We start from the raw sequence: 15,991 nt of genomic DNA, 5'->3' as shown, positions 1-15,991 counted from the left end.
TTGTTAGAGGGGTCTAAATACAGCACAAACAACAATTTCCAAAAGACCAAAAAAGTGAAAAGTATATTTTAACAAAACGCATTTGACTAACAGGTCGAACAACACATGTTCTTAAACCCTGCTGACTGCCATTGGCGATTGCCAAATAAACGGATCACCGATGTAATAAATGGATCTTACTTATACATTTAATACTAAACAGAAAACAATAAACTTGCGGAAAAGATAATATACCGCAAACAAAAGGTTCAAAAGGTTTTTGTACGCCATATCCGGATTTCGACAATTAATGTCTCTTCAGTGATGTTAGGAATCGAAACGGTATTTGGAAAGCCATACAATTTACCTCAATTTAGGATAGACTCTTGAATTTTGAGGAGTCAAAATAGGATGAACGGATCATATAAACCCGAAGGCAAATATAATACAAGCCCAAACGAAAAAATATAAACAAGTCTAAATTGAAAACAACGTTCAAACCTATGATTGCGTTGGATAAAAACCGTAATTTTATACGTGTGCATGCAAAAAAATTTGTCTTGTTAGAGGGGTCTAAATACAGCACAAACAACATTTTCCAAAAGACCAAAAAAGTGAAAAAGTATATTTATATATATATACATAGAACTACATTTATTTGTAGCATCCTTTGTTGCCAATGTGTTATGTTACTTCCCAAAAAAGATTTCATACAACAATCATTGAGAGAGATCATATTAGTAAGAGACAATTATGTTGAATTTAAAGCGTGACCTACCTACAACGTGGTTCTACTGTTGCAAATTGAGTCTGCATGTAAGTCTATAAAAATGTGTTCTTCCTTAAAACACAAAATTCACAACATTTGGTATCCCACGACTTCGTGATAAAAACGTGACATCCCACACAGTTTGGTCACTGGTGCATTGTTGGTATTGTATTAAGAATTATCATAAAGTTTGGGCACTATTTCATTAATGAGGGTAGTGGTTCTTTATTGAAGGTAAAATGGTATTTTGTGACTGGTGCATTGTTGATGTTATATTAAGACTGAACATAAAATTTAGGAACTAGTTCATTCATGAAGTGAGTGGTGCATTATAGAAGGTAGAATGGTATTTTGTGATTCATTTCGATCACTGACCTGTTATTATATGTTTTATTGTGACTTCTGTATGGATTGCATCTTTAACTTGTGTTGACTTTAGCCGAACAGTTGTGCATGAGCTAATTCTTATGAAAAAATGGTGTAAATGTCAGCAATGTAGAAATTTTGATTTTATGATTTATGAGTTTCTCAATGAATTGTTGTTGATTTGATGTTTTTCTGTTATTTTTATACGAAAGAATCAACTGTTATTAACCAGGTTTTTTTATTCACAAAAATCTTTCATTTGTGATAGAACTTGACATATGGCTTTGTTTTGAGTGTATAGATAAACATTCTGTAGACCTTTTGTTGATGAATGTTTTATTCTAATGCCTGGAGGCTCCCTCGCTGCCATTTATTCAAATTTACTTTGCATGTTTACAACATGGTATCAATTGCTTCATACATCCTTATTTCCGAAATAATCTGTGTAATGAAGCAATCTTTCACTTTGTTTGGATGAAGAAATTGCAATACTTACCTTCCAATCCAAAGAATGTTATGTCAGTTTTAAAAGTCAAAACACTTTTTGAAAATGTTAGGGTTTACCTAACTTATCCACAGGTTTATTCATGATGGTGATGAAATAACTGTCTAGTCCTAACACACATTTTACTGTAAATGAATGAAGAAGAAACCGTTAATGTGAAATAGTTAAAGTAAAGTTAATTTGTATTCATAATGTTTATTAGCATTAATAATGTAAGTAATTTAAGTTAGTATCAGTTTAGTTGTTTGTATTCATAATGATAATTGATAATAATATTGTTCATTGGTATTAGTAATGTAGATTAGTATAGTTTGTAAGTATAAACGTAACGTTCGTTTGTATTTATAATGTAAATTAATATAAATATTGTGTATTAGTATAAATAATGTTTATAAGCAACGTTTGATAGTATAAATGAAGTTTATGTGTATTAATAATGTTTATTAGTAACAATAATGTTATAAGTAACGTTTGATAGTAAAAGTTATGTTATTTGTATTCATAATGATTATCAATATTAATAATGTTTATAAGTTTAAGTAATGTTTATTAGTAACATTTGATAGTATAAGTAATGTTTATTTGTATTAATAATGATAATTAGTAAAATATTTATTAGATCTGTGGAAGAGTGTACAGATATTTAACACTACTGAGGGGTATGGTCATGTTATTTTTCCTGAGACATTTAATATTTCGCTATGCCTAATAGAGGGAAATAGTTCGTGTCGAGGGATAAATAAAATGGCTATATCTGATATTCCAAAAAAAAACTGTTAAATAACTTTTATTTCACCGAACTATCTAAGATGAATCTAGATCTTATTTAAAGAGATACAAATCTAAAACAGTCGTGTCGTCGTTGTTCATTACGTTACAATTTAAGCAATGCTATACCAATTGTGCACCCCTTCTGGCCGATTTGTATTGGTACTCGTATGAAGAATAATTCATTTAAGACCTTCTAGAATAAAAGAGAAAAGCTCATTGCATAATTCTTAAATTTTTTTTCCAAATATATTGATGACGTCCTATTACTGACATACCCATATTTCAATCAGTACATGCATCTCATATAGCCCAAATGAACTTGAAATTATATACTACTGATACTAGAACGACTAATTCATACCTTGATCTTTTCCTCAATATTGACACAGATTGACGAATTCAGACTAAAATCTATGACACACGGGATGAATTCAACTTCGCAATTACCAATTTCCCATTTCTCAGCAGTGACATACCCTCTGTCCCGTCGTATGGGGACTGCATATCTGAATTGATACGTTATTTTCGTGTATGTTTACACTCTACGGACACCATATACAGGAGTGTGCTCCTTACGCAGAAACTGGTCTAATAGAATTATGAGGAGAAAAAAAAATGATACTCATGTTTACCACGTCTTAGATTGTGGCTTACCATTTACATCGTCTGGTCTGAATCGAACGTTTCCTATTCCCGAATTTGATTGTTTTACCGAGTGTGAATGCGCATTGCTATACGACGTGTCTCGGTATTTATACATCCAATATTCATGTATTCAGTTGTGATGTTTCTTTTGTAAGCCCTGTCGGATATTGTGTTATGTCTTATCGTTTCTGGTTTGAATTCTGTATTTTCAGTACATTTCACATATGTCCTATTTGTCAGATTAGTCCAGTTACAGTGTTTGTGGTTTATGTTGTTTGTATTAAGTGTGTTTACTGCATTTGTTTTTATATTACATAATCCTTCCTTAAGTTACAGTATTTTTTTTTGTATGTTAAGTTAAGACAAAAATCAGCTATTTCATTTTTACAAGCTACTATGTACACATGATGTTTTTATTTATACACATTTTTGATTTAGAAGAAAAACCAAAATGGTTACGAAATACAAATAATAACACCATTAAAAACACAATTCCATTTTAATTTTTGTTACATGGTTAGTAAATACATAAAATAACACCTTTACAAACTCAACTTTAATTTTATATTCTATTATGTATCTACAAATAAAACAAATTTATTTTATTTTTTAGAAATTTACATGTGATGATATAAATAAAGGCAACAGTAGCTAGTATACCACTGTTCAATAGTCATAAATCGATAAAGCGAAAAGAAATCCGGGTCACAAACCCAAACCGAGTGAAACACATAAACTATAAGAGGAAAACAACTGAACAACAGAAACACTGAACTGCAACAAAAAACAAACGTCAACATACATATAAACGGACTATTTGACAACAACTGACATATTTCTGGCTTGATACAGGACATTTTAGGAAAAAAATGGCGGGTTAAACATAGTTTTATGGCTAGCCAAATCTCCCACTTATATGGCAATGTTATAAAAAATGACAACATTACGTGTAAGTAATACAATACAAATTTACGCAACAACACTAAGGACAGAAAAAATACATTGATAAATATTAAAGTGCGTCAAAAGCAATTTCAGTATTCACCTTCTTCTGGAAAACTCAGAACTTTGAAAATCGGGATGCATAAACCTTCCAAGCTACATGGCAAATTAATGTCTAAAAAGTGTAACAATATTTGTCTAAAGTTGATTTTGCCTGAGGAAACTGAAACCTTAGTTTCTGAATGCATTTTATGTTATTTTATTACACTTCACCTTCACCTTCAGTAATGAGGTCATTTAAAGACATCTCTGTCCAGTTATTGAGTACTTTTAACTGCACAGAATTCTTTGTTGATTTTAAAGTCACAAGCTTTCCTGAAATGAAAATTGTAATTAAAGAACCTGTATTCATTTTATTGTTTGTTAAATTGATCAATATGGAAGTTTAAAAAAAATAACCAACTTCAAGATCATAAACTCTATAGAATTTTTATGTCGTTATGATATAAAATTACGTGAATTTTTATAGCATCTATTCTAGTCTAGGAGTTTGTGGTCTTTTTATCAATAGGCTCAATGCAACCTTGTTATTAAGATGATTTATTTTTTTATGTTTTAAAATGAAGTGCTGAGCTTATTGAATTTAGTATTGGTATTGCTTTTAATTGTCTTTATAGATTTTTAACCTCTGAACCAGGATTTCGGAGGATGGTTGAGTACTTATAGACTTCCTTTACCCACCTGTGTACAAGCCAGACCCTGTATTTTCAGTGGTTGTGTTATGTTTAAAACTATATGTTATTTGTAATCTGTTTTTTTCTTTATGTTGAATATAAAAGTAATACCTTCATCAATATTGTTTGTCTGCCACATCCTCAAATGACTGCTCTCAAATCTAAAGTTGTAAAAACTTGTAATATTGGTTATTGTTTCTTTATTCTTGGTTACATCTAAATCAAGGATTGTGTCAACAACCTTCACCCTGTAACGCTTCCCTGGTACTTTATCATGTGCCTACAAAAGATTGGATACTAAATGAATTCTGATAGACACAATATAAAACAAGATGTGCTGTGAGTCATTGCTCACTAGTGATATCCCTGCGTTTTGATAGGTAGCTATCAAACTTTCACATTGATTTGTGATAGCCTTTTTGATTTATTTTGTGAAAACTGTTTGTGACGGACAGACGGAAAGCTGATTACTATAGGGCTCCTATGTCTGAATAAAAAGATAAAATATCAAATAAAGTTAATGAAATATCTTATATCTAATTTATGAGATATCTTATAAAATAAATAAGATATCTTATAAACTAAACAAGAGGAGGCTCCGGGGTCACCTACTGGTGCTAAAATATAATATTTCCATAAAGCACTAGTGACCTTGACCTTTGAATGACTAGAATCATCAAAATCAATAGGGATCTTCCTTACCTAATAACATTCAACTGTGTAAGTTTGAAGAAATAATATGAAGGTGTTCAAAAGTAACATTCCAGAAACCGATTGTCAGCTGAAAATTCAACATCATTTAGTATCTGTGACCTCGACCTTTGACCTATAAACATCAAAATCAATACGGATCTTCCTTACCTAATAAACATTCAACTGTGTAAGTTTGAAAAAATTATATGAAGGTGTTCAAAAGTTACGGTCCAGAAACTGATTTTGGACGCACGGAAACCGGTATTTCTATGTCCCCTCCGGTGGGGGACAATAAGAGATCTTATAAAATTGTTTTATAAGATATCTTATAAATTATATCAGATGTCCTATAACATTCATTCTAATGCAACATTCGTTGTAACGTACGAACGTCAAATTTCATTGGATAAAGGCGTAATTTTCAGGGTATATATCAATCTGAAGATTTGGAGTCATCAATCTATGATTTGATGGTTGCAAATATCCGTTTACTGGCCCTGCTAACGTGTCGCTAGTAAACTCAATTTGCGACCATCAAATCCATGATTGATGGCTCCAAATCTGCAAATTCAATACAGTTAGCTCCTAATTGGATATCTTGAAAATTTTATATCTTCTAAAGTTTATGAGATATCTTTATAAACTTCTTTATAAGATATCTCATGAAAGATGTAAAATATATTATCATATACTTAGACTAAATAACATATGATTTTTACCATATGATAATAGCATTACATTTACGTATATTCCATATTTTTTTTGAATTGGTGCTTAGCGGTCTGGTATGAAAAGTTTATCACATGCTTCGACTTTTATCACATGCCTTTTCGTTACGTTATCGCATGGCCTTCCGGTAATACTCGGCAAATTCTGGAAAATACACCTCAATTGTACGTTTTCAGTGAAAAACATTACAAAGTAGGGTACAAAAAAATATTTGGATACTGGAAAGTATATTGTGTAAAATGGAAAAAAAACAAACAATAAACAAATGATAAAATAAATGCATTTTTAACATAATTAAGAAAGTTACTTATTTCATACACGGTTAGTAGTGGAGTTACGTCCCTTTATATTCCATATAAGGTTAGAAGGTAGGCGGGGCTTATTTCATACACGGTTAGTAGTGGAGTTACGTCCCCTTTATATTCCATATAAGGTTAGAAAGGAGGCGGGGCTTATTTCATACACGGTTAGTAGTGGTGTTGCGTCCCTTTATCAAAAAAACAAAACGGTATTGAGAAAACATCTTAAAGATTTCAACAGACGAAGAAATTGATTATTAAGATTGAAATGAATTCATAAAAAAAAAGTAAAATCACAAAAATACTGAACTCCGAGGAAAATTCAATCGGAAAGTCCCTAATCACATGGCAAAATCAAATGACAAAACACATCAAACGAATGGACAACAACTGTCATATTCCTGACTTGGTACACATTTAAATCTAACAAGTTGCTGGTGGACTAACAGTCCCCGAGGGTATCATCAGCTCAGTAGTCAGTACATCGGTACTGACATGATTTATAACAAACTTTTCTAAAATTGTCCGTTGTTAAATTTGAAATTATAAAGAAACTAAGGTTTCAACTCCCTCAGGCAAAGTTGACCTTAGATGAATTTGGCTATTTGTTTTAGGTATTTTTGTTATATAGCCCTTCAACTGTTTCGGTACTTATACATCCCTCGGATTTCAAATGTTTGGCTTTGAGCGTTCCTGATTAAGGTAAATCCAGAAAAGCGCTTGGGACGCATGAAATTATTAAACGTGTTGTTTTCAATTTTTTACATCACTGGGTCGATACCTCTGCTGGTGGACTAACAGTCCCCGAGGGTATCATCAGCTCAGTAGTCAGTACATCAGTACTGACATGATTTATAACAAACTTTTCTAAAATTGTCCTTTTTTAAATTTGAAATTATAAAGAAACTAAGGTTTCAACTCCCTCAGGCAAAGTTGACCTTAGATGAATTTGGCTATTTGTTTTAGGTATTTTTGTCATATAGCTCTTCAACTGTTTCGGTACTTATAAATCCCTTGGATTTCAAATGTTTGGCTTTGAGCGTTCCTGATGAAGGTAAATCCAGAAAAGCGCTTCGGACGCATGAAATTATTAAACGTGTTGTTTTCAATTTGTTATTGTTGGCAGCTGTTTTTGTAGGATCAATGAGAGAAGTTTCTTAATGCTCAAAGTATTGAAGACTTCAGTGCTCATTTTGGTAGGTCACTAGTCTAAATTTCACACGTTAAGATAGTCGGTAAGATAAATTCGTTACATAGTGTGCTAGTGACGTAATACGGTATATATGGGGTCAGTAAATTCCATATGGGGATTCGAGCTTTGCTAGCGGCATCATTCAGCACTTATCAGGCGTCAATTTTCTGGCAACCTGATCAGCAGCCACAACATTGCAGCATTGTTGCTGCAACATTTTTGATTTCATAAGGACCAGTATGAAATGATGTGATTATCATGTACAAAACCTTACAAATCTGGTAAAGGAAAGGAAACGTGAAACAGCATTCATGTTATAATTTTTGTCTCTCAAAAACAAGATTCAAAGAACTTCACATAATTTTATGTTTCATAGTTTAAAAAGGGGGTATTAAAGAAGTTCATATGGCTGTCACATGCTAAAAACAATTGCTTTTGATTTCTTTTTTATAAGAGGTTTATCACTGTATCTTTTTTAAAGAAAAATGGTATTAGGTAAATAGTATTTACTTACATGTTCCAATAGGAATGAAAATGCCTGTCTTTGTAACAATTCTTTGAAACATCTCGGGTGTAACATGTCGATCCACTGCTTTTGTAGTATTATGATATTTCAAAATGACATTTACTGAAGGCACACCACAATTTTTCCTTCTATATCTCTTGTTAGTTGTTTCGATGATAATATTTCTATGAATATCACAGATCCTCAGTTGTGAGTACAATGTAATGTCAGATTTAAGTAAAGAAATTTCTGACAAAAATTTATACATGTCTCTTTTTCCAATGGAAGCATTTTCAAAAATACCTGTCGTCACTGCAGATGTCACAATTGCCTACGAAATGTTTTATATTACACATTTTATAACAATTATTCGAAGATTATATAAATAAATACATTAAAAAGGTTAGTTACGGTAAGCAAAATAAACTATAAAATACACTGTCGTAGTACAGACACAGTTCCATTGTTCTGACAATATTTTCAAAATATGAGCAAATCACACCAACTTAATCATATATATAAGTGTAGGCTAACATCACTGTGAAAAATTTATCCATTTCCCATTATGCTTGAATATAAAACATGTAGAAATTCGCAAAATAACATTGTCTGCATTTGTTTACATTTTCCCTCCTGTTTTTAATTTGTTTCTCGACAAGAGAACTCCGTAAAGGGAGGTAATTTGATTAGGTAAATACAGGACAACTCAACTTTTCAGGGTCAATTAATTTCAACACAGTCAGGTTTGCCCACTGGTTTTTTTTCTTTTCTTGTATAACCTTAATCCATTCTCTCTATTCATATAATCAACAATATAAGAAATGGCTGCATTTTTTTTACAACACCTGATCAAAATAGGCTCTAAAACCCCCCTTTTATTGCACTTTTTACCCTATTTTAGCTATATATATTTTTTTTCTAAAAAGTTTACTGTTGAACACAATTTTTATTTGTTTTTTTTAAACTGAAAAAAGTTTTAAATGTCTGAATATCTATATTATTTTCTTTTTATTAGACATAATTGATCATAATTTGTAAACACTGCATTTTCCCTCTTTCTTGCCACTTTAAGTCCTGTTACCAAGGAAACGGTAAACATATGGGGCTAAGTGTAATAATATTTTTTGTTAAGCTCATGTGGCTCTATTGAACTAATAAAGTTAAAGACAAATATTTTTTAGTGCGTGCCGAAATATTTTGGTGATTACAGAGAATTGCTCTTAAGATAAACGAATGAACAATAGATATATAACTAAATTTATAAATATTGATGCACGATTTAAAAAGCTCAAAGTGTTAATCTGTTAAAAATAAAATAGCTCTTTATATCAAATTATTCGTTTTCAATATTGCTTACTAATATGAAAACTCGTGGTATGTAAGTAAGGTATGGTCTTTTAAATATATCTGCGAAAAAATAAAAACCGGAAAGATAATAAGAAGGTCGTCATTGTACTCATTACAAACCTAGAAGTGAAAGATGTTTTTTTTAATCAATGTACAATAAGTTTTAATATATGCATATTATATTTTCGGTAAGAAAAAAAAACAACAATTATACCGACATTTAAAATAGCTTGTAATTAAAAACATTTTTTTGTTCAATAATAAAATTGATCTAGATGAGCTTGACATTTGTTGAATTCATTTAGTAAACAGTTTCGTCTTGCTAAAACTTGTAATTAAAGTAACAGCTCAATGAACTTTTAAACCTGTGTAAAATTGTAATACCGGTCACTGGTTAAAAATGTGTGTTATTTGTGTAAAAGCAGCAAACGACAAATGAAATTTGACGTGGGTTTACGAAGAGATTATCGTTATGTCCGCATGTAAAATAATTCTTGCCAGAATTGAACATTTGACGAACTGGACTGGCTATTAAGCCCTCGCACGGTCGGCCCTGGCCCAAAAGGAATATTTAAAAAACCCTTATTTTTATATTTGCGGCATTGAAAAACGTTTTTAAGACCAAAAGGTAACTTAAACATTGTAAAGCACGTCGGATAAAATGTTTCTGTCATATAATTGTGTAAGGCATATTTTAGCGGTAATGCATATTTTAGCGGTAATTACTAGATAAAAAAAAAAAAAATTGGCTATTCTAACTTCCCAAGTTTAATCTAGGTGCTCTCGTAGGCCACGTTTAATATTCAAATAAATTTCATTGGTCGGGATTTCATAATGTGTTATATGAAATTATCTTGAAAATAATTGCGGGAAAGGGCTGTTAAAGTACGAGAAGAAAACTCTTTTTCTTTTTGCGGAAACGTGAACGAAGGAACGTGCTACAAATAAAGACCGGCGATTGTTTGTCAATAACTCAAATTTACAAAATAGTAAAATATAACTAATGATCAATGTCAAAATTATTGGAAGTTTTGTGATCATGACATCACCTATGTTATGTAGTATGAATACTCGAATTTGTCAATTATACCACATCTTCTTATTTGTATATTAATCATGTCAAAATACGAAAATGGAACGAATGTAGTGAAGTATTGTGTCCATGCATGACGATATCAAAGTCGCGTACATATACGAAGAGAAGATGTGATAAAGGCATAAAAGAGACAGCAACTCAACCACACAGCATTAACTAGTGTTAATGTCTATGGATGTATTAGTTACAGTTGCATACTAATTGAGATATCGTCCTTTTTGATGTTCTTCGTGTGGAAATTATTCTTCCTTCAGCATGCATCTTTACTTTGTTCCTCTTATGAGATCCTCATTTACCCTTACATTATAATAGTTTGTGGACCCGTATGTATTTAGGGAATGGCACTCTCCGTGTATCGTACGTAAAAAAAAACTTTCGTATATTTTACGTTTCAGAGCCCTACATGTATGTTGAATTTTACTCAGAACTTAGACAGTTGATATCAGCGCGGGTTATGCTGAAAGTTAACCTTTTATTCTATATGTCAGATAACCTACTTGTTTTTATGTAGGATTGCTGTCTGATTGACGAATAGCCGTAATTTTATCTCTATATTTTTTTTTTTAATATTTTTTTAGGGATGCATCCAATTGCACCTTTTCATTTGAAATATATTTCCGTGACGTAACCTCAAAAGATTAGTCACTTCAATAAAAAAAAATGTAAGCGAAAATAAAACCTCTTCTCGCATGTTGCACTTTGTGTAATTGTTCTCTTCGACAAAATTAAATATAAAGAAGCCACAATTTGGTTCCTTAATGAATATTTTTTAAAACCCGGGGCCTAAAGCTAGGTAAAGCCTATCTCTTGATAACGTTTCTTAAATTCGGCAAATTTTAGAGACCGACCGTGCGAGGGCTCAGTCTGTATAGCCATTCAAGGACGTTAAGACTTTGATCATCCTTGTAGAGATTTTTTGAAAATACGATGGTTGATGCCTTTTTCGAAACTAAAACATGATCAAATATAATTGGTGGCCTTCTGTTTTCATGTTGTTGTCTCTTTTACATATTCCCCATTTCCATTCTTAATTTAAGATAAAGTAAAAAATTAAAATAAACAAATGTATTCTTGTTGTCAGATATAAAATACATTTAACAAGCCATTGCGATAAAATTCCATTCGTTACTATTACGTAAAATGTATATCACGATATCTCAGTAGCATGGGTTCGAATCCCGGCGAGGGAAGAACAAAAAATTTGCGAAAGCAAATTTAAAGATCTAACATTGTTGGGTTGATGTTTAGACGAGTTGGATATATATATATATAAGTCCTGTGTCCAAGTGAGAAATAACTACATGTGGTTTGTATATCAGGGGAGAATTGACAACGGGTGGTATGTATACTAAAATGTTTATCGTCTTCCATTATACATGACGTTGTGGATGAAAATTATTGACAAAAGAATAAAGAAAACAGAAAATAACCAGACAAATACATAGAAAAGAAAATGATGAGGTTCTAGAATACATGGAATAAAGAATGATCGGCAAAAGGTATAACGAATAGAAAAAATTGCCTAAAATGATAGAATACAGAAATAATGAATCCCGATTCAGACCCTCACAATCTGACGATGACATTTAGCTTTAGGGCAATTATGGGCAAACGACCAATAACACAGTGTTTTTTTATGAAAGTTCACATACAAGCTAATTTTTACAAAATCAACTTGAATATGTAATAAAAACTATATCTATATCTTCAAGTGTTGAATTTTAAAGATAAACGGGTTTGAAGTTTTCGACATTAACTAAAAATTTCGGTTTCTTAAACATTTCTGTCTCCTTAAATTGTGTTTCAAAAGATAAACATATGCGGATTTCGGTAAAGAGATAAGGAATATCTTCGTTACAAAATTGGGCTCTACATTTGTGTAACAATCCTTATCAAAAATCCGTTTTGTTAAAGAAAGAATTTAATTTTAGAAGAAAAAAAAAAACGGCATTTTTGTTGTTTATTTATCTAGTTGAAAATAGTCGGTTATTTCTTTATAAAAGTTGGAACGAATAATCTTCATCAGAGACATATAGTAATTGTATGGGTGTATAACGTTTCCGCAATTTTAGCAAAAATCCAGTTCTCGTTTCCACATTTTCGTGCATTACTTTTCCGAAATAAATAAATACCACTTTTCAGCATTTTTACCTGTATTTCTCCTGTAAAAAATGGTAATAATAATATATCGGTATAAGACTTTATTATCAAATATGGTCATCTCCTCCCGACACAGATACCAAAAGAACCACAACTGGGCCGGAATCGTTTCTCCCAGTTCTATCCATGTCACACAATTATATTTATTTTTATAGACGTTTTGCAGAAGACCCAAACAACAACTTACATCAACATTCGGTCTTTATCAGCAATAGCATCAGTTCGTGAAAATGATCGCGAACGTGCTGAATTCGTATCCGAACAGTTTGTCAAGTATGGTAGAGAATAGAATACGAGGTTAGACTTTATAAAGTCAGTTGGCTACAAGTTTACCGCTTTAAACTGTGCTACATGTACTGTATAATAGTATGCTGACGCTTAAAATATATATAAACTTTTAGTGCTGAACATTGACTTTTAATTGATATATGACCATGTGTGATTTTTATCATTTTAAGTTGATACATTTGTAGTTTCATTTTAGTCATAAAGACTAATCCTGCTCGAAGTCCTACTTCCACCCAGTTGGTAAGTAAAAAAGGGGGGGGGGGGGGGATACATTAAAAATTTAAATGCGGAAACGTAAATAACCTTTAATAAAATCAATGTAAAAACAATGCGGAAAAGAGTACTATAAAAATGCGGAAACGCAAGAATTTTAATGCGGAAACGTAGTGCCAAAATACGGAAACGTAAAACGCCGAATTGTATTATATGTCTCTGTCTTCATACAGTATCATGCCAAACGCCATTTTTAAAAAGAGGTGGTCCATGTTCTTGTTTTTAGGCTAATGGTTAAATCTCGAAAAGATGCATTTTTTTCCGATATTTCACAGTTTGACGTCGCGAAAAATAACATTTTACGGAAGCAAATAATCAATTAATGTGTCGATTAAAAGAACGAATTCTACTATACAATATATAAAATTCTGTCAAAAATCATTTCCTGGGTCAATATTATAAAGTTCATCCGAAAAAGTGATAAAACTGATAATAACATACCAATTCAAGTTCATGCAATTAGGAGAGAAGGTTGGGCGGAGTTTTATTTATTTTTTTTTGTTTTGACAAATTGTTTATTTCCTTTGAATATAAGGGACAAAAAAATACTTCATTTCGTTAAAAAAGTCTTGTTTCATTTTATTAAAAATAAATAGATTAATTTGTTGCTGAATAATTTCACAAAAAAAGACAATTCGAAAAAAAAAATGAAGATGTTTAACCTCGCCGCATTTTTGCGCCTGTCACAATTCAGGAGCCTCTGCCCTTTGTTAGTCTTGTATAATTTTAATTTCAGTTTCTTTTATATACTTCGGAGTTGAGTATGACGTCCATTATCCCCATATTCATTCCCAATTTCATTTACAAGAAAATTAAATGTGAGTACTCTATTTTGGTAAGTAGACATGTTCCATATATTAATACAGCATCAACATTCTTAAAACTAATGTTTAGGCACTTGCTGATTTTCTTTGATTTTGCCGAAAATCGGTGACCCGTAAGACACGTGTCAAAGAACATATCTGATAACACTATTATCTTGAAAAAAATGAAAAAATAATTATTTTGCATGAGAAAATAACCCATTAGATATGTTTGCCATAAAAATATATTGGGACTTATTATTTTTTTTTTTAATTCAACATCTATAGTTGAAAATCTTAGGTGTACATCGGTTAATTGAATGATAGAATATATAAATTGTTTTATTTTTTTTTTAATAAAAAAAATGTTCCCCCTTTTGAGATTGGTCATTACATAAGTGTGTGCTAAAGTCTGGAAACCGAGGACTAACAGACTACGAACAGCAAAAAGTGGATACAACATTTGATATGCATGAAAGAACGTTGGACACACAATACTGATTTCACTGAAAAATTTCAACTAGCACATGATACCCTATGAATGTATTTACGTACTTGAACTCTTCTAAGGAATATAATTCTGGACAAAAACGAATTCAGTATATCTTAAATGGACAAAAAAACAACAGCACTCATTGATGGATACACTTGCGGCTTAATTCATGTTTAAAGCACAATTTGAATGATTGATTAATGGTTGTTTAACGTCCAGTGGCAAACATTTCATACATGTTCAAGGCGAGAAGTCGTTTCAGAAATAGATTATGAATTATAAAGTATACCAAAATGTTAAAATGTTATCATCGTTTAGCAAAAGGAAATTTTCTTAGCTATTAGAATTGGTATGTCAATATTTTTCTTACAAACTTATATCTTTTGCTTTAAAATTAACACATATAAGGTTCTGATCTTATTAAAACAATGTCACTTAAGTCTCGAGAATTATTCGTGTACTTGGGCTTTTGAACTCCGCTGTATTTGTTTGCATCTGCCCTAACCTGCTGTTTAGTGGTTGTTGTTTGATTATGTATTTCAAAAGTCGAATATATAGACCGTTAGTTTTTCCGTTTGAATGGTTCTACACTGGTCATTTTGGGGCACCTTATAGCTTGCTGTTCGGTGTTAGCCAAGACTTTGTGGTGAAGGCAGATGAGTAAAATTGTATAGTTTTACACGTATGAATTTAGTAATGACTAGCAGAGCACTATCAGACTCAAGACAAACAGTGTTCATGTATATTTGGTATCCGGTATACGAGTACGGGGCGCATTTAAAACTGTTTAAGCTAAACGAAATTTTAATTTTCTATGCGAATTAGACCAAAAAAAAAGAGATATGTTTTAATGTGAATTTTTAAAAGTTCGGGACTGAATTGGTTCATTTTAATTTGCTTAACGTAACGTGGCAAATATTATTGCATATTCTCGACGAAATTACATTTTTGATCAGACGATACCTTCATATAGATTTATGTTTGCGTACAATATCCATTGGCATTCATCAAACATGCTTATTTTGGTCCCTTTATTGGCTATTAAATAACTATCAGCTTTCTCGTTTTATTTCAAGCAAAATAATTTTTTTTTATGACAGTCACTTTTTTTATCTCAAGAGCTGCTGCGTGTTAACAAAAAAAAAAAAAAAAAACTAATTATACTTTTCGCTGCATTTTAAAAATCTGGCATCATTAACTATAAAAAACTTAGTTTACACATGTATTTGTCATTATTTAATTTTAATGTGAATATTTGTAAGAGGTACATTTTTACTTTTCTGACTAAAATCGATAACGCTCGGAACGGTTAAACGATAGATACACGCGGATGCTGTACCGCTTGAGTGATTTACCTTACAAAAAGGCGGACGCTTTAAAGTTTAAAAGGACTTAACATCAG

This window comes from Mytilus californianus, unplaced genomic scaffold (assembly GCF_021869535.1).
Source record: "Mytilus californianus isolate M0D057914Y unplaced genomic scaffold, xbMytCali1.0.p SCAF_44, whole genome shotgun sequence".
Lineage (NCBI taxonomy): Eukaryota > Metazoa > Mollusca > Bivalvia > Mytilida > Mytilidae > Mytilus > Mytilus californianus.
The sequence above is the reverse complement of the archived record's forward strand: the minus strand, read 5'-3'. Positions refer to the sequence as shown.